Source organism: Bradysia coprophila, assembly GCF_014529535.1.
Source record: "Bradysia coprophila strain Holo2 chromosome X unlocalized genomic scaffold, BU_Bcop_v1 contig_173, whole genome shotgun sequence".
NCBI lineage: Eukaryota > Metazoa > Arthropoda > Insecta > Diptera > Sciaridae > Bradysia > Bradysia coprophila.
The window spans coordinates 2,566,152-2,586,285 of NW_023503302.1; the positions used below are offsets into that span (position 1 = coordinate 2,566,152).

General features: G+C 34.4%; 1 long non-coding RNA gene across 1 annotated transcript; it reads left to right on the forward strand.

Moving 5' to 3' along the window:
- Positions 1-1,473: 1,473 nt before the first annotated feature.
- On the forward strand, positions 1,474-19,174 carry LOC119068137. The gene is made up of 3 exons (XR_005086094.1): positions 1,474-1,648; positions 10,264-10,268; positions 19,163-19,174. It is a non-coding gene; the product is annotated as an uncharacterized LOC119068137 (long non-coding RNA).
- The last annotated feature ends 960 nt before the right edge of the window (positions 19,175-20,134 follow it).

Genomic DNA, 20,134 nt, shown 5'->3' on the forward strand with positions numbered 1-20,134 from the left:
ACAAGGAACACTGCACATATGCAAGACTGTGTGAATTACGTTATGATATAACAACGTTGTAATAAAGTAAAACTTCAAAAGTCTTGAAGTTTTGGATGATGGTTACATCAAGCGCACCGTAATAAAATTAAAAGGTCTTTAGAGGAATGTACATAGAAGCATCATCAGCAATTACGCTTCATACTTATATAGAGTAGAGGTACACCATACCCCGATGGATGTAAATGGTGAAATACGTTTCAAAATCGATTCCTATAAAATATGTGCACACGCAGAAAACAAACGGATTAAACAAACAATCAGTGTGAGCGTAAACGCCATAATTCAACGTAAATAAGATAAACCCGAATAAATTGTTAGAATTTTCTATTTGAAGTTTAAATGGATTGTAATCTCAACGGATATAAAAAATGAATTCATCGAATACATTTCGTAGCAGTTGTGCAGTTGTTACACATTTTTTTTGTGAGACTTGTAATCACTCTTTTTCTGCTTTCTCCACCGCAAAATCCGGTTCAGATCTGTTGTTCCGCGGACAAGCGGGTAAATGGATAGGGTAAATGTGTAGAGAGTTTAAATAATTTTCATCATGCACTATGCATTTTCATGTGGTGCTTCATGGCATCGTATAAGAATTCTAAAAGCATTTCGTTGCAACATATATCGGTGAAAATTTATATTGCAGTGTGCAAGCCGTGCAAGTTTGCAAGTGATTTTTGTGTGTCTTGAAATGACGATGTTTTCGTTAAGAAGTTAAAATGAATTATTTTCGTCCTTTTGGCTATGGAAATATTAATGGATAGTAATTAATTGCAAATAGTCTTATTAATTGCACGAATTAAAGTTACCCGTTTTGTGTTTGTAAGTCCACCCCAGACTTATCCGTTTACTAATGTTAGCAAGAACGATTGAATAAGCAATGAGTTCTAGCTAAACGATAAATGTAATGAAGTAATAGTTATAGGCACTCGAAAGCCTTTTAGCATAAGATAGGAACAACGTTTTTCATAAACGACGCGACGTGGGGAATAAGCGACGAAGTCGCGATATTTTAATACTAGTTAGGAAATAGAGCTCTAGCTGGAAACATCTCATTCGCTTAAAAAACATTTAAACATGCGTTAGGAAAACAACTACTTCACAACTCAGGGACGAAACGTTAAACTTTCATTGCTCTTTGATCACGTGACCCGCCCATCTTAGTCGTGCCGCTTTGATGACACTAACAATGTTTTCGGCACCAAAAATTTCCATGAGCTCGCTATTTGTTCTGATTCGTCACTTTGACTGGTCGACAGATAGAGCGTTAAATTTTTCTTTCGGAACACCTCAGCCTGTTTTCTTGATTTACTGTTAAAGTCCAGGTTTCGCAGGCATAAGTGGCAACACTCCTAACCAGAGTTTAGTATAGCCGATACTTCGTGGTAATATCTAGTAGATTGCTTCTGAAGAGGTGTTTCAATGCATAAAAAAACCTACTAGCTTGCACCGTTCGGGTTTTAAGTTCTTCATCCAGATCGTTAGCAACGTTGACAGTGGAACCAAGATATTTGAAAGATTGGACAACCTCAAAATTGTACTCATTCATGGTCATGTTTTGTCCAATTCTGGATCCCTGACTCCTATCTAGTACGAGGTATTTGGTTTTGTCTTCGTCAATAACCAATCCAACTTTCTTTGCCGCCTCGTCCATTTCCACCAGACTTTCTTTCACCTTGATTGTGCCTCTACCCAAGAGGTCCGTGTCATCCGCAAAGGCCGAAAGACGCAAAAACCAATAATTGTTTGGATGTGTTAAAAATTGACAGTGCTTTAGCTACTTTTTCTAATGCCAAGTCGAAGAAATGAGTAGATAAGCGGTCGCCCTGTTTGAATCCGGTATCGATGGAGAAGGGGTCAGATAGCATGTTCTTAATCAATATCCTGCACTTCGTATCCGTCAATGTCGCCTTTGCAAGTCTTATTAGTTTTATTGGTATCCCGAACTCCTCCAAGATATTGAAGAAAGCATTTATGTCTAGCGAATCATACGCCTGTTTAATATCCACAAAGAGCTGATGAATCGTGATATTAAATTCGTATGCTTTCTCCATTATCAGTTTTATGGTGAATATTTGGTCAATGGCCGATCTTCCTTCTCGAAATCCGCCCTGGTACTCCGCCGAGTACCGAGTATACGCCGAGTTCAGAAGGCAAATGCCTCGGAAATTGTGACAAATCAGCTTGCTCCCCTTTTTGTGTATCGGTATCATAACTCCTGTCTTACATTGTTCCGGCATGACCTCCTCATACCACTAGCACCATTTGATAAAGCCTCCTCCATAAAGGTTCTCCGGCTGCTTTGATCAATTCTATTGGTATGTTGTCCTCACCCGGAGCTTGATATGAACAATGTGTTTGCTGAACTAATTCGGGCCGATTTAGCAGGTTCTTGAAGTACTCCGTCCACCGTTTCAATTTCGTTAAGTTATCGCTCAATAATTCACCATTTTCATCCTGAATTTTCGTTGAAGTCGGTTTGAAACCGTTTCGACTCTTTTTCACCGACCTGAAGAATTCACGAACATCTCCGTGCCTGTTATGCGCTTTCAAAGTTTCGATTTCTTTGATAAGGTCTTCCCGTTTCTTGTGCCTCAGTAGCCTGTACGTTCGTTTTTGTTTTTGGTTTACAATAATTCGCACAATGTCTTATCTTCTCTTCCCTATTCGCTAATTCTGATGAAAATAGTATCAAGGTCGAACAAAATGCTTAGCGACACTTTGTCAGAAGAATATATTCATTAGGATCAAACCAAACGTTTTCCTTACACAACTTGTCGACGGATGAACTCAGAAGGGTCACCTTTACACACATTGTACGAATAGGGAATTAAATTAATTAACTGATTTAAGAAGATCAAATAGTCATTTGTGTACCTGTTTTGGACGATTGATTTTAGGCAATTTCGCGGATTGTAGGCCGAACGAAGTGAGACTTACAAGCGAAAGTGCCTTAAATCAACCGTCCCAAACAGGTGCACATGTGAGTTTTCATGCAGAGGGCCGGAAACCCGAGAAAATTCGAAAAATTGCCCTCATTTTCGGCCCCGAAGCATGAAAAATCCAATTTTCAATACTGTATACTTAGAAGTGCACTTCATGAATAAGTCGAATAACTGCGTGAATTGTAGGTAATTTAATTCTCTTAAAACTTGATGTGTATTGACAGGTAGTCTGATTTTTCCAGCAAAACGGTAACTACTTTATTTTTAAAATCGTGTTTGATTTTATCGATCGCTATTGATCACGCGATCCAACTAAGTCATAATCAAACATCCAGAAACCTGTGAATTTTTATATGGATACATAAACATGTTGTTATGCGAATCTTGGTCGCACGAAACGTGCTAGGGGAGTATCAATTTCTGACAATGGTCCGCATAAATGTCAATATAATTACATCGTGTCCGTCCGATCCGATTAATTTGCATCATAACTATTTTATTGATTTACCATTTGAATATCTAAATGCAAAATACACAAAATATAATCAACCATTGACGCAACAACAACATACTCGTCTGTATAATACTTCTAAATGAGATGGTGCCAATTATCATATTCATGCAGTCGAGGGACTGTTTCATCAGTGTTAATGGTAGGTTCCCAAAATTAAACACAACATTTTACTAAACCACGAATGACAATCAACATATTGGTTATGTGGGAGTAACGTCAATGCCAAAACATCAACCACTTTGCCTCTGATAGTGTCATAGTAATTTATATGCTTTGTTATAATATTGTTTAGTGTATATGCATCCACATTTTATTAACCCATTGTCAATCAAATAGTTATTTTGTAGAGCTGTAGAGCTGTAGAGCTGTCGAATATGAATAAATTCGTTGATGAAAAATTTAAGGCTTAATCATTTCATCATCATCAACACCAGATCTCGTCGCTCATTTCCATTATCAGGTCTAAATACATCTATAACAGGTTCAGGTTAAGTTAGTCTCACTTGTCACCTAGGACTTTGATTCTGAATCTTACTAGGCCTGACTACTCAGTTGAAGAGTCGTATAAACTTGGCCTCGGATCAACAAAAGACATCACTATTTCCATCAATTGTCCGGTGTGGTCATTCGAAAGGGACATGGCTGCCATCACTGACATTCGTTTACTTAAATTTGCCTCAGTGATGCCACCCAGATCCCTTTCAAATAACTCGTCTTTCACATTATTTACCAACATGCCAATCTAAAGATTTTTTCCAGTATTGCTGCACGCCGATTATGACGCCTTTATACGTATCTGAAGCATGTTGTTGAATAAATAAATAACAAAATCCATAATTTGGAAACATTTCAATTCTGAAATACTGAACAGGTCTAGACAATAAACACAACTCGATAGATGAATCCAACTTACACTATCTCCGGCTGCTTATCAATAATAATTGGGTACATATAACTTGCAGGTCATTTCTGTTGTAATTGTAATAATATGTTATGTCATGTGTGTTTATTTAGACATGTACGGTTCTATCATCATATAACAGCAGCAAGCACAGTATGTGTTATAAAGGATCTAGTGACGTATGTAGTATTACATTATCACGGCTGAAAGGGTTCGGAAAATTATAATAATGGTTAGGGTTTATGGGTGGCAAGGGGACACTGAGAGTATTATTTAATCCATTTATTAATTCAAAATGACCGTCGTTTAATAACATATTTATTTTTCCGGTTGAAACGGACACACATTTCCAATTACATTTTGAAATTTAAAAAAATAAAAATAAATGAGAAAACAACAAAAAGAACAAAAATCGAGTTATTCAGTTGACTGAGAGTTATGGGTCTTACGGATGATAAAAACTCTAAAATGTTTGTCACATTATGATACCCTGACTTAAAATTGTCTTATACGTCAGAAAAATTAAAATAGACGCGAAATTTAAGCTCAACGAAAGTCGTGCCGCGCGGTAGGTTTATGGTGTCATGGATAGTAGAGGTCACTACCTACCCAACGACACCCATATCTTCCAAGTCTATCATTGTAGTTTTTTTTAAACACTCCACAAGTTGTAATTTTTTTCCCCTAATACACTTGCTGCACCACATACACGAAAAATTTCGAATTTTTTTTGCAGCCCACGTATGCGTCCTCAATGACCAATGACCACAATTTCAGATAAATGTGTTACGTATTGTCGGTGATATGCAACAAAAACTAATTTGGTCACCCTAGTGCAGACCATTTTTTCATGATTTCTGACGTGAAAACATAATTACTTCGACGATTTTTTTGTTGCAAATGACTCAGGAGGGTCCCCTGATTCAATTACTGTATACCTCCAAAAATAGCCGATGGCTTATTTTTAAATTGTTCGAAGTTTTGACAAATTGACTCTTAAGTGCAGAAAATGTTGGTCACATTTTGTTCATTCCTAGAAAACACGATAACTTTCCGTAGCCTCAACGGATTTCCAAAAACTTAAATTCCTGAGGTTAAGTTCGAAGATGGGCTATAACGGACGGGAGATCTCTGAGATATTCCCAAAAGAATTTTTGTCTTGTCGCTTGATAACACAATATCTCGAGTAATTCTGAATGGATTTCCAAAAAAAAAAAAAAAACATCATTCGACCGGGAATTATATTCTTGAAGGTTAGTTCGAAGATGGGCTATAACGGGTGGGAGATCTCTGAGATATTCCCAAAAGAATTTTCGTCTCGTCGCTTGATAAAACGATAACTCGCGTAATTCTCAATAGATTCCAGATTGTCTATCTATAATAGTCTCCTTATCATACGGAGTAATTTTCGACAGCTTTCACAAAACTTTTTTATGAAATTACTTTGGTTTTAAGTTCATTAATGGTAAGTATTGGTGTAATAATCTGTCATATATTCCGAAAAGACTTTGATGTGTGATTTCGTGCTGTCTATGCTAGAAACAAAAATCAACGAGTTGTATACCTTATTTATGAGAAAATGGGGACAATTTTCAGTAGGTAAGAAATACGTCCTCACAAAATAAGAAAAAGATCTGCTTTGAGCAAGATCAATCTATGATATTTTTGTTACGCATACAAAAATCTATTGAGAAAATATCAGTCAGTCAGTCAAGGGACCTGACCCACCCAAAAGATGTGGCCTAGTTTATCACAGTGAAAAGTTACCAGCTTAATCGAATAATAAAACAAATATTATCACCGATAACTAAAATCACAAGCACCTTCCATTTGTGTGTGAATCGATGTTAACGTTCGACCTGTCGATAGAACTGTTCAGTTCAACACTGTAAATTTGCTTAATGCACTGTAAATTTCAGTAAATGTTCACCGTCACTTGGTATGCGGTTAATTTTTTTTTTATTCAAATCGATTTGAATGTACCGTGCATAAATTGTTGGTATATAGTATATTCGATCATAAATATAAAAAATATAAGCAAAAATCATTCCACTTCATGTATTCGTAGAGCAGAGGTGCTGTTTTCAATATCGAAACATTTCGAGGTAAATTTAAGCTTTTGGTGTTAAACCCTTTCCTCTTTCCTGTGTTTGGTTCGTTGTGTAGTTGTTTTTTTAAATTCTTGTTTTGTATTGAACATTGTCCATCATCAAACACAATACGAGAGAAAATACATATCAATTCGAAACGATATAATGTTTCGTCCAATCTAACAATGAGTTCCTTGTGTACCCTCTGATCCGATTGTCTACTTTTAATTAAAACGAAATAAATAAAAACTATTTTTCTCATTTCCGTCTCATGTTCTGACATTGTTAAGGCTATATTGGGAATTGTTTGAACATTCAAGCATTGTATTGTATATATATATATATATATCTACATGTTCCGTACATGGAACAGGGAGCAAAAAAAAATTAATTTCGTTTTTATATGGGTGTCCTTTCCTTTATGGTATCTCTGAACAAAACCAATTAAAAAATTAAATTCAAAAAAAAAAATATTTATTTTCACTTTGCTGTGGCTCATTGTTTGGCTTCCATAGAGTTGTGTACACCAGATATGTTTAGCTATATTTCCGTATCTTACGCCAAAGATTCCTTGTTTCAACTAATGAAAAAGAAGAACAGAGCAAAAAAAAACTTGTTTTTAAAGCTTCATTTACATTTTCTTTGAAGTCGATGGGTTTAATCAAGAAGTTTTTCGTTTCAGAAATGTTTTCCCATTCCGAGGTCGTTGTTGTTGGCTAATTTGAATTTCTTTAGTTTCTATGGAATTTTTGAATTTTTTTTGTTTTAATTTCTTTCGGAAAGCTTTTTATAAACGCAGATTCGAAATTATGTGTTGTTTGAATTTTATTGATTTAAAAAAAAAAGTTAAGTGTCAACTTTGCTACTGTCTCCACACAAACACACAGCGCAAAATTTGTTTATCATTGCTGTTAGGTCGTAGAAAATTTATATCGCAGAGAAATGAACTTTAATTATATAAATGGAGCACAAAAAATGTGAAAATTGTGTTTTTAATTAGATTAATTAAATTGTCAAAGGCAAATAATAATTTTAAAATTAACTGGCCAAAAATGGCATCCATAATGATAATGTTTAACAATTTTTTGCACTTTTTTCTGGGTAATAAAAATGCATCATCCAATAGATGTTGTTTGTCACTAAAATTAAAGGGGAAAAATCGGTAACGGCGCGGAGGGAATAGTTTATATGCATTGGGCGATCGATTCTTTGGGGCTTGAATGAAGACAGACCACCGATTTTTTTGTTAGAATTCTCTGTCGAAATAATTTTACAATCAAATTGCCAATTTTCTCTGAAAGTCGACCTTCAAAAACTTAGATCACTAGCAAATATAACAAGAATAGACTTGAGGTCTTTTTTCATATTTTTTAAAATTTCTGTTTACTACTAGCTTGGTACTCATTCAAGTACCACTTTGGTATTCAACTACCAAATTTTCGAATTATAAATAGGCAAGCGAGCCGCCTTTTTTTATCAGTAGGTGTGCAGCTCCCAAACAGTAAACATCTCTACAACATCCGTATTAGTTTGGTGGTCAACTACCACTTTGTGTATGAGCGATCGGTTACCAGATAACAATTAATAATTGATTTGCCTGGTGTTGGTTTGCTCATAGCATTGCAATCCTAACTTTTATCAATCACATTTGATTTGTGACACAGACGGACGGACGAACAGATGAAGTGCCCACAATAGGTCTTTTTTCCTATGGAAAAAAGACCTAAAAATCGGACTGTAGTGACCCCAATATTGTAAGGGCAAATGAAATTTTTTGTGGCGTCACTTTTTTGCATACAACTTTTTTCTTAAAAAAAAAGCAATGTAGCTTTCAGTTTTCGAGTTGAGCAAATAGCTATTTTATGGGATTCCGTCGCAAATTGTATCATGTGCAGGATCATGTGTCATTTCATATGTCGGTGTACTTTCTATTACTGGTGACAAAAAAGTATTTTCATATAACTTTTGTCACTAGTGATAAAATTATATCGTATGTAGCATGAAATAGTTTCTTTTTTGTTACAATATGGTTATCAAACAAGCGAAAGTCTTCACATCTGGCGACAAAAACAACCCGATTTATTGCACGAATAACTATTTTCTTGCTTTACAGATATTCTCAGCGTAAAAATAGGATGACGGTTTATTAAAAGACAAGGAAGTCACTGTCGGAACTCAGAAGCAACCAATTTATATTGCAACTTTATAAATACTTCGATTTTAGAGTTGAACGCATAATGCTTCATAATATAAGCTGCTGGCTTAAGTATAAGAAGAAAAAAAAACGCCAGAGGCAAGATGTTTTGAGTCTGACATGTTGAAAAAGTTTCAGTTATGGTGAAGGAGAATTGTTTTTGAAATGACATTTAATGGAACTTTACTTTGTATTCCTTTAGTAATATTTGTTGTTAATAAGCAGACGAAAATCTCTTAAAAGAGGAGAGGATGACGCAAGTCCTCTACTCTATACCTACAAAAATATTGATATAAGAAAGGAGGACGTTGAAAGCTCCGTTACTTTATAACCAATTGTTTATCTTTAAAAAAATTTTTGTCGTTGTTAGGAATCAGATTGCTCTGACCTGCACTGAATCTGAAAAAACACGCTCTTAAATTTTCAGATTATGATCAGATTCATTTGAAAGTAATCTGATCTTAATCTGCAAATTTTCACATCGCAATTATCCGATTTTCATATTTTTTTAAAAATTTATTAGAAGGTTAATGAACCGGCGTTACTGTTTTCAGATCTCTAACTAAACGGCCGACAGCCGCCATATTGGATTTTACTATAATCATCTTCGTTAAAATTATACTTAGAAAGTTTCTAATTGATATAGCAAAGAAATATATAGCCGCTTATGTAGTCGTTTATAAAATTTGACCCACTGAATTTTAGAACTTTACAAAATATTTTTAAACTATGCCAACAAAGACAAAATGTAAATACCAGGGTTTTTATCACAGCTCTGCTTCTAGCATGAACATAAGAAATATTCGGAGACTTATGCAATCAAAATAGGCCTTCCATTTTCTCGTAAAGATGGGGGTCGTATGTTGTGTGTTTTTATTCACACTAATGATTTCTTGATAAAAACACATGTAATCGTACACGAATACATATTTGAAAATTTGGAGGCTTTTTGACGTTGGAAAATTAGTGTTCGTGCTAGAAGCAGTTCTATGTCCTTATATATACCTTGAAAGCCATCCTAAAAAGTCAACGGATCCATCAGACAGACACTCTGAGATTTAGGACTCTATGTGAGTAGAAGCTTCTTTTTGGGACGGAAATTTTTTTAAAAAGTATTAAAACAAAACCTGGTGATACCACTGTCGACAGAGTGAGAAAGGACAATGAAGTTACAAATGAAAAGTTATGTCAGGATGGATGCTAAACTGCGACAGTTAAGTTTATATGATAACATCCGTTTTCGTCTATCTTTCGCATCGTGATTAAGACATCGAAGGTGAATAAATGTTTCTGTTTCGCTTTGCTTTCACACTCTGATCCAATTGTAAATCTTCTTTTATGTCCTATTAGTCTCTCGAATATTTACTTAAACTATTTTAGTGAAATTTAAGCCTCAAGAATTCGCAAATTTTTCCATAACTTTACATTAAACTGAGCTAAACTGAACAGAAACCCAAATTCAGAATTTTTGTGAAATTTTAGAAATTAAATTCCATAAAATAGGCTCTGACTTGGACCGACTTGTCACCTCGACGAATACACTAAGACCTAGGTTGGATAACAGCATCATTTCCACCTAGATAGTGTAATATAATTCACAGGAATCTCGTTGAAAATAAAAACCGACAATGCTCGATTATCTTTTCAAACATTGTCGAGTGGTAAAACAGCCACATACATACGACGCCTGAAGGTGTTACAAATTACACCAAATGTCTGTCATCGTCCCATTCTTAAAACCGGATCATTTTCTTAACCACACATAAAAATCGACCAATCCCAGATATGGCAAACTTTACATTCACTCGATGAGGGTATAGTCATCACTTTGCAAACCCACAAGTCAAACATGAACATAATAAAATATTCTAACATCGTGATTATAATCACGTTCGAATTTCAAACACACGCCAACCAATAACATACACATTATAACATCTATCTAGGCCAATTTCCATTAAAATGTCTTCATTTTTGAATAATTAAGGGCTTCGTTACCCTTTAACATGTAAAATACTTTAGATGTTCATGCTTTTCGTATTTAGTTAAAGGTATAAATTGGTGTTATTTTAAAACATGTGAAGATCTCAAATTTACGTTGTACGTTTATGTAGTTTATGTGTGTAATACGAAACGAAATTTGTATAATTAAATGAAAATACTTTCAAATAATACATGAGAGCGGGTTTTAACGCGACACTATAGATGTGATGATAGTAAATTATCTTGTAAATTATGTTTATCATTGGCATATGTTGTTAGTTCCTAATAATAATAAGAATCATATTTCCATCGCATTAATAGATGTATGTATGGGTTTGGGTAAAGGGGGGTGGTTGAACAAAACAAAATTCACCTAATTTATTAAAGTAAAATAATCCAACTTAATCTAAATGATGGTCGTTAAAGCCAGATTAAGTACATACGAACATTCTCACATCATACGACTAAAGCACCTATAAAGATAATTGGAAAATGTCTAAAATCGATTTTTCAATATAAGACTTAAGACATATATATATATATATATACAGACACACCACTAACATCGGTGGCAGTCTAGCAGTGGCATCAGCATCTTACCAAAAAAAATGTCTTTAACGAAAGAATTTTACATTTATCTAAGTGAAACCTCACTAGCAAATACATAATAAGCAAATTCATATGAGTATCATGTCTCTGGATGATTTTCCGTAGCACAAACTTTTTGCGCCGTGTTAAACTTACAAATGCAGAACAGACTTTTGCCTTTTGATGAAAGTTTTTTTTTTATCCATGTTTGAAAATTATCAAACAGTTTAGTTTGTAACAGTCTCAAGCCATGAAACAATTACGTTCACACACGACTTAGACTGAACAATTTATCGAACAGGTAAATTGTCGCTTTTTGATGAGGAGCAGATGAAGTCAAAGTCAACAAACACTATGACATATACTGGTGAAATTTACGATAAAGTTAAGTGTACACCTCCCAGTCGAAGCGTACGTTTGGTTATAAAGAAAACCATGTTGATCAAGCTAAAACATTGACCGAAAGTTTATAATGTTTCTGTCAAGTGTTTCAGGAGCGAGGAAGATAAAGACGTTACCTCGATCGACAGTTCAACTTTACAATACTACGATCTAGGGAACATTAATATCACATGTCACGCTCAGAAGGGGAGGGTGTCTCTGGACTATTGTGAAGGTACATACAATATTTTTACAGGGTTTCATAATTTTTGTGTGACTGAAGAGGAGGGAAGTTCTGAAAAAGAACGATATTAGAATGACGTATATATATATTTCGTAAGTATACGTTAAAAAAGAACGAAAAGAAAATGGAGCGAATTGGCCGTATCCATTCGTTCACCTACAGTATTTTCTGCTCGAGAATATTGTAACTCCGCGTATCTGCTTTTTTTAGAGAGGAAAAAAAATATTTCGTGTGAAGTAAAGAAAATCGATTAAGATGGCATCAACATTCTTTTACTTTAAAGACTTATAAATTTTGTTAAGAAATCAGATATATATATAATCTTATGTCTGGTAAACGAGAGAGAGGAGATGAAAATAAAAAAAGGCGATTAACTGAAAGGCAATCATCTAGAAATGATTTAATGGAATTTGGAAAAGATTTTTCACTTCATGTAGAGGATTATATTTTATTGCTTTGATAGAAAAATAAAGTGGAAAATTTTTTGATTTCTGTTCCGTTTGGCATATTACATTGAGAATTTTGAAATTTCCAGAGAGAGAGAGAGATTGAGAGACGAAATTTTTTTTTCACAAAAACTGTATCTAATGGTGAGTTAAATGTCAACAAAGACTGATGAGCTATGTCAAGAATACCAAGGACATTTTTCTTTTAAATGAAATGTTTTTCTTACATGAATTGAGAGATTTATTAAATTTAGAAATGATTCGAACACGGTAATAGAGTGGAACTGAATTATAGGACTATAATATGAGTCTGAGCTACAAAGATGAACGTCGTGAAAACTGTTTGAAAAGTTTGGCTAATACGTTGTCTGAAGACATACTTTGTAGTAGACTTAATGTACGCCGAGAAATAGTCGTACAATCTAAAAGTAAGACCAGGTGTTTGATGCGAAATAAATTACTGATTTGGGCACGTAAAAGATGTCACTTTCGTAACTAAGCTGCTCTTGGTTTCTCTGTTTTCTCTCATTTGTCACTTATCTTATATACGAAATTAGAGACATCAGAGAAACGGGAGGAATAGTAGTAACAGATACGAAAGTGGGATTTATTACGTGGACAAAGCAGCACTAAAAATCACTTTAGTTACTATCAATGTATGTGGTAGCGTTGTGCTATATGGTTCTTCGAAATAGACCATGGAGTTCAAGTTGACAATAAAATTGACTTTAAACTAGTTTGATCTTCATCTCTAACAACCTGTAAAACTTTTATTTTGTTTGAACGAATTGCTTTTTGACTTAGAAAGTTAAAGACTTTGGAATTAGGAATAATAAATGTCATACTGCAGCTGTTCGTACGTAAAGTCTCGTCATTACTTTCTTCCCTGCAGTTTTCCCTTATTTTCGCCCACACTTTATATTGGCAATATAACCGTCAATATTTTAGAAGTGTCGAAAATTCTGTAAAAAAAATTAGCGCAAGAGCTGAGCTGATTGAAAATACAGTACAACAACGCACTGCAAGCAAAAGGATAATAGTGGTCAGCTGCAGAAAGTACTATATTTTACATGAAAATATTTTTACAGTGTTGTACAGTTGTGTGACTTACTGTCAAGTTTCAGTACCCCTATTTAAAGTACTACTCATGCTCGAAGTGCGTTGAGTACAACAATGATGACTTCATTTATAAATAGTGAATAGTCCCACAGTTATTGTTTGTCAGAGTGAATTTTAAACATTGCTTGACTCAACTGACTTGTACCATATAAGATTTTGTTTCATTTTTTTCGAGTGTTCCAGACAGCTCAAATATATTCAATGTGTAGAGAAATGTTTTTGATGATTTCAGGTACATATCGATAGCACACACACCAGTTAGTAGGGCTGCTGAATGCAACCTGTTTCGATTTAGGGTTGAATTTAATAAAAGCACAGGCCACCCCGATTCTCAGCAACTCTAATATTGAAGTGATAAATCCCCCTCTCGAGGAAATCATGAAATTCAAACACTCACTGGCGCAAGAATAAGTTGAAGGTTTATTTGTGTAATTCAAATTGTACGACTTTAGCAGTTGGAAATGGAGAAACCTTTATTTGCGTAATATACGTCTTTCATCATAAGTGCTAGCATATTCTGCTCTCAAATTCACTCAGACTGATATCGACTTACTATGCTTCATCTACGATAATAAAATTTAAAAATCAAAACAAGCCTCGAAGCAAACACTTCGTTAAGTTTCTTCGAAACGATTTGTTCAAACCTAAAGCCTTTGCATGCGTCCAGATCATTAGCTTCAGTAAATTGATACTGTTTGCAATGAAATACGTTGCCGTCTAATAACACTTACGTTACCAATTAATTTGATTCACACCCAATGCAGTTAACATATGCGATGTGTTATTTGTGGCATTTATATGCAAAACTACCGAAAACATAGACCAGCAAATTCACTGCGATTAGGTATATTTATACATCGAAACTCAAGGAACAATAATTTTTAGTCCATTTCTTCTTGTAATCTGTATCTATTGTTGGAGAATGTAGTCAGGGATTTTAAATTGTGCGGTCAGGTTATCTGTCTGAATTATTACACATATTATTATTCCCTCTTGTATAGTATTCTAAGACTGCTTCAGCTCTTTGTTGTATTATATTCAATATTTATATGATTATCAGCTTAACCTAACTCAATATTATTCAGTTTCAAGTTTAAGTTTAAAAGACAAACAGAGTATTAACATAACCCTTGTAGCATTAGCTAGCAGTAGTATGTATATGGGTAAATATTCAAGCATTTTGTGTCTTGTTTTTCAAGCGGAAGTAAAACATTTTTCCATTTTTTTTTTGCTTTAAATACATTTTCTGGTTCATTTTTAAGTGAACAATGAAATCATTTGTTGTACCGGCTTACCACATTTACCATGAAGTGATGGATTCTTCAATCGTAAAAACGTCTAAATATTTGGATGAAGTTGTATATGAAGCGGGCACCTACAAATTGAGGTACGTCTTTAAGTATTTTCCGTTTGATAAAACTAGCCAACAATTTGAAACTTTTAGAATGGACACAATGGGCGTCAAACCAATGGATGTGTGTTTCATACTCCGGGCACGACCTACACAACTATGCCAATATTTGTGTGCAAAATCTGTTTTCCGATTAGTTTAGGTCGCTTCCGATACGGTATTTTTACTACCAACGCACTTCAAGCATGACTGGTACTAACAAAAATTACTTAGAAATTTTTTCATGTTATAACCGTTCGTCAAATTCCACAAATACAATCCATCCAATAATAGATTGAAACATCAGTAGCAGATTCTGCTACTAGCAGAACCGTCTGTTACGTATCACCTGTTACACGAATCAATGTATGCGTGTCATGTACAAAAAGAGTACATGCAATGCACTGCTCCTAGCATGAACATAAGAAATATTTGAAGCAGTGCGTTGGTACATGGCATGTACAAAATACCTAACAATGTTTATTTACATATGAGGCAGTGGATTTTGTGGGTTAGAAATTTGTGGTATCTAAGTAAAGAGCAGCAGAGTTTCTAAGCTAATTTCAGTTATTGTTACTCTAAATAGATTAAACTGTAACTGTTAATACAAAATGGTGTTCTATTTGGCAGCTGTCGACTACGATCTCATCAACATGAAGTGTGTTGTTACTTCCTATATGCTCCATGCATTTCTACATTTCTATCTGAGTTGTTATTACATTATACTTAACTCTCAACACAATCAATTGTCAAAAAAATTATGTTGCTGTGAAAGCATAGTTATCGATCTGGACAATTTCAGTTACTAGTCCGTTTCCAGCTTGAACAGTCTCCTTGAGGCTCTGTCTCCCTTTACATTTGAATGAACAGAATGAGAAAACACAATAGGAAATGTAAGGACATTCGAAATAGATAGAACATAGAACAGTACTTCTGATGGGTATCACAGATAAAAGCCAGGATTTTCCTTTCCGATTCGGAGTATTTAATGGTGAAATTTTCATTATAACTCTGAGACCAAAATATGTATTAAGCTTTTATATATAATATACACAAAATTGTGAAAAGGGTTACTGTCGCTATCTCTGTATATGTCTTACACGTTCGTTCATGCAATCATCGTCGTCCAGCAGCTCTCTTTTTACGCCTTTTTTTTGTTGATAAAATGTTCATCTTTTGCTACGATATCATTTTATATGGTAAAACAATAACTGATTGCTTTTATAATTAATTTAGATCCAACGTGTAAAATTTTAAATTTAATCCCTTGCCATGACAATAAAATTAGTGATACGGTAAATCGATAACTATACCGAAAAGGATTAAAAACAAAAAACATCTACATGCGGAAATAATTCTCCGTGGGAAATACAGCACACATTCAGGTCCGTACTTAATGTTGCTTCTACATCAAATTCAATGTATAAACGGTAGATAATCAGTAATTTATGTCAATTCTACTACTTCATCAACAGATCGATGAAAAATTATTTCTGACGATAACAGATGCCACAGCTGTCTGTGAAAGGTCAATAAATGTCGACCACCTTCAAGAGGACAAGTGTGACACGCCATGTTAAAGGTATAGGAAAATCGTAAAACGATTGAGGGAGTGGGTTTGAAAATCCGCAAAAACATTGAAGTCATTTATGGACTCCCTTTCAGATTAGAATAAATCCTGGTTACGTGGACTGAAAACTGTTGATAGGGGAGGTCAATTGATCAAGATCAAATATTCGACAGTTTCGTGTAGTAAACGAAAGATTGAGGTAAAACTACAATCTGCAATACATTCTTAAATATTAAGTTTTCAGTCTTGTATCTTGCAACAGGCCGCTATTGAGGGAAATTAACCTTTCGAGCCTGTGTCTTTAATCGAAACGTAGACCGCGAGTATACCAAAAAATCGTGTGTATTACAAAATCAGAAGATGTACAGGTGAACGATTTCTCTGTAGTTTTTAGCGGAATCATGTACTGATTTAGATCCGAAATCGTTTAGATTTTTCTCTTACTTCCTTGTATCGTGATGTTGCTTAATTAAACTTTTTTCGCGCTTTCTTACAGTTATGTGTTATACGAATAAATCACAATAGATTTGACAACTCCAGCCCTGAAAACATTTGTCTGGATGCCCGATTTTGATATTTTAGGAAATTAATGAAAATGATATTAATATGTAGCGAAGTGAACGGATATTATATTAAGTTTGGATCTGAAATGAAATCAAAATTCAATTAAATTGAATGTTCATACATAATTGCTTGTCGTCAAAGGTAATCGCGAGAACCGTGCGAAATTTCTGGAATAGACCGTGAGCGATTTTGAGAAAAACGTTTTATATTTCAATAAAAAGAAGATTTACCATGAAAACCATTGAAGAAAATATTTAAAAAATGTAAAAGAAATTATTGTCATTCCGATGCTATCCAACTTATTAAAATCCTAGTAAGAATCCAATTGGGTGAATTAGACTGGATCGGGATAAACTTTTACTCTCATTCAGCTTTTACAGCTTTTAAAGTGAGATATTATCGTAAACAGGTCCCAACTTTTGAATGGGTCAGGTCGCTTGACTGACCATTTTTGCAATAGATTGTTGATGTTATTATTATAATTGATTTCATTTTTAACCCGGAACTTTACTAGCACATCTATGGTTGAGTCTATAGAGGAAATTTTTATGTTAGTAATGGTGTATTTGATTAAGTGACCAAAAAAGTGACATTTTTATAGTAATTTTGGACATTCTGGAGAACTAGAAGATTGTACCATTTCAATCGAATTTATGTTATTCATGCCACAATCAAAAACGTATGAACGTGGATATCCATCGCACCTGTATAGTGCGTTGGAATATCATCTCTTGAATAATTATTTATTTTCTTTCACCGTACAAAAAAAAGCATATTAGAATATTTGTGGACTGGTTTCTCGACTATCTTGGCGCGATAGCCTTAGCACCAGTAATAATTTCTTTTTATAATTTGAAAGTGATTGTGATTTCGTTGAACAAATTAAAATCTAGATTTTTCTTTTCTGAATTTTAGTTAGCCACGCGATTCAACAACAATGAAATACTTAAATTAAAAATCTAGATTTTCATTTGTTAAACCTTACCTCTTAAATGCCAATTTTTGGCCTACACATTCTTAAAGTCGATTTTTAACCGCTTAGGGCTAAGCAACTGTACATATTTTGATTTAAAAAAATTACGTTGGAAGTGTTCCAGCAGTGCTCAAAGTTCGCCGACGGTAGCAAAGAAAGATGGTCACAGTTTGGCCATTTCGAAGATATCGTCCATTGAAAATCGTGATTTTTCGACTATTTGGGGCTGCAGCTGCCCAACCAGATGTTCCAATGTGATTTTTTTTAAATGAAAAGTCTTAAAATTAGTCCCGCTACAAATCCCAATATAAGTTAGAATTAACCGCTACTCTACCTGCCGTGGACGACACAGCTGCTGGTTCTCAGAAACGGCCCAGCCGTTCGATCTGATTTTTTCCTGTGTGATGTTCTTGTCCATCACTGATTAACAATATGAAAAAAAAAACTATTGGTGGTCGGCGTTCCCTATTTAATCTCGTTTCAAACCAACCGTGTCAGGTTCAGACAGTCAAGGGATCTGACCCAACCAACAAGTGGGACGTAGTTGTCACGTAAAATAAATTTGATTCAGTTTGATAAATCTCATTCATTTAGTTACGCTTCGTTTCAGTGATTTTTTTTTTAAGAAATGGAAACATTGCTGGATGCTCAAAATCTCCGCTCCACTATGTCAAACTAAAAAGCGTCATTGAAAAATACTGACGAGTTTTATGTATTTTATTTCAGCGTGCTACTCATTAAATTCTCAGAACTCTGCGAAACTCTATAGAATTTTAAGATAGAACCGAAGGATTTCTTTTAAATTATGTAGAATTCCGAGAATGTCGTGAAGGTAACGCTAAAGGGAACTTCCACGCAGCGGGAATTTTTGACTTGCTTAGACTCGTTTTCTTCCACACTATGACTCGACGACATTTCTTCCACACTGTGACTCGACGACACAATAAAAATTTGGTTGAAAATTGGTTTAAAACTCGACGAACTCGGCCATATTGTTCCTCAGCGCGGTGACAAATCATAAAGGTCGTATCGCATTTCGAGAAAATACCGTTTTGTTTTGTAACAAATCCCTTTTTTCATTTATTCAACCCTCAAAATTAAATTGTTGCCGTCGATTTCCCTAGTTTGTTTACCAACTCGCTAGACTGTAAAAGTTAGAAATTCAAAATTCCTAATATTTATTACTGTTACTCCTATGCAAATCTAATGTTGTAGCAGCAGCATGTATCATCATCAACAAATTTCGCAAATATTTAACCTCAACTTTTAACCTCGAACCCTATATATCCATATGCAATTTGTATTTACGATATTTATACGCTGTGATTGTATATTATATGAACATGTAACTATGTCACAGCTGCATATATATACACCATAACATGTAGATGTTTACAACAACCTACGACATTATAAAGTGCATTTCACTTAAATTGTAACGTGTTTGTTTTCCGCTTAAAATGTCTGTCGATAGAAAATTTATTATGAACGTGTGTTGTGCAAGTGCATGTCGAAGCACCTATATATGGATATGTATAAATTTAGATATTCCGAGTGGCAAATATGTATCTTCTCATGCAAGTAATGCAAAAATTTTCTCGCAAAGTTTTCTGCACACTTCCTTCGAAACAATTTCCCATTCATCAATATACAAACTTATTTACAGTAAACAAAAAGAGACTTGGTGGTTCTGTGCACTCAAAACCAAACACAAATAAAATCGATCAATAAAAACCGCACGCTCTCTTGCGAAAATTAAATTCGAACTTCACCATATTACCTTATTCTCCAGCGCTGTCCTAAGTTTTCCAATGACTGTCTGAAAGTTGGCGTTAATTACTTTATTGCATGAACTTACTTCCATGCATTCATAATTGAGTTGCGATGCTTTGGAAAGTTTTCCACTTTTTTCTTCTTCTTTCTTTCTTTGATTCTCTTATCCGAAATGGAAAATATTTTTTTCCGTGAAAAAACATTCGGTTTGCTTAACTGAAAAAAAAAACAACAAGATTTAGTTGACCTGCGTTTTCGTCATCTTTTTTCGTTATCAGTTTCCACAATGTTCATAAATACGCGGGTTTCAGCAAGTATACTTTCCATAAACTGAAATAATATGCCATCCATCCATTTCAAAATGCTTATGCAAACTAAAACGTTTCTGCGTGAATGTACGTACAGCGCATAGGAAAATAA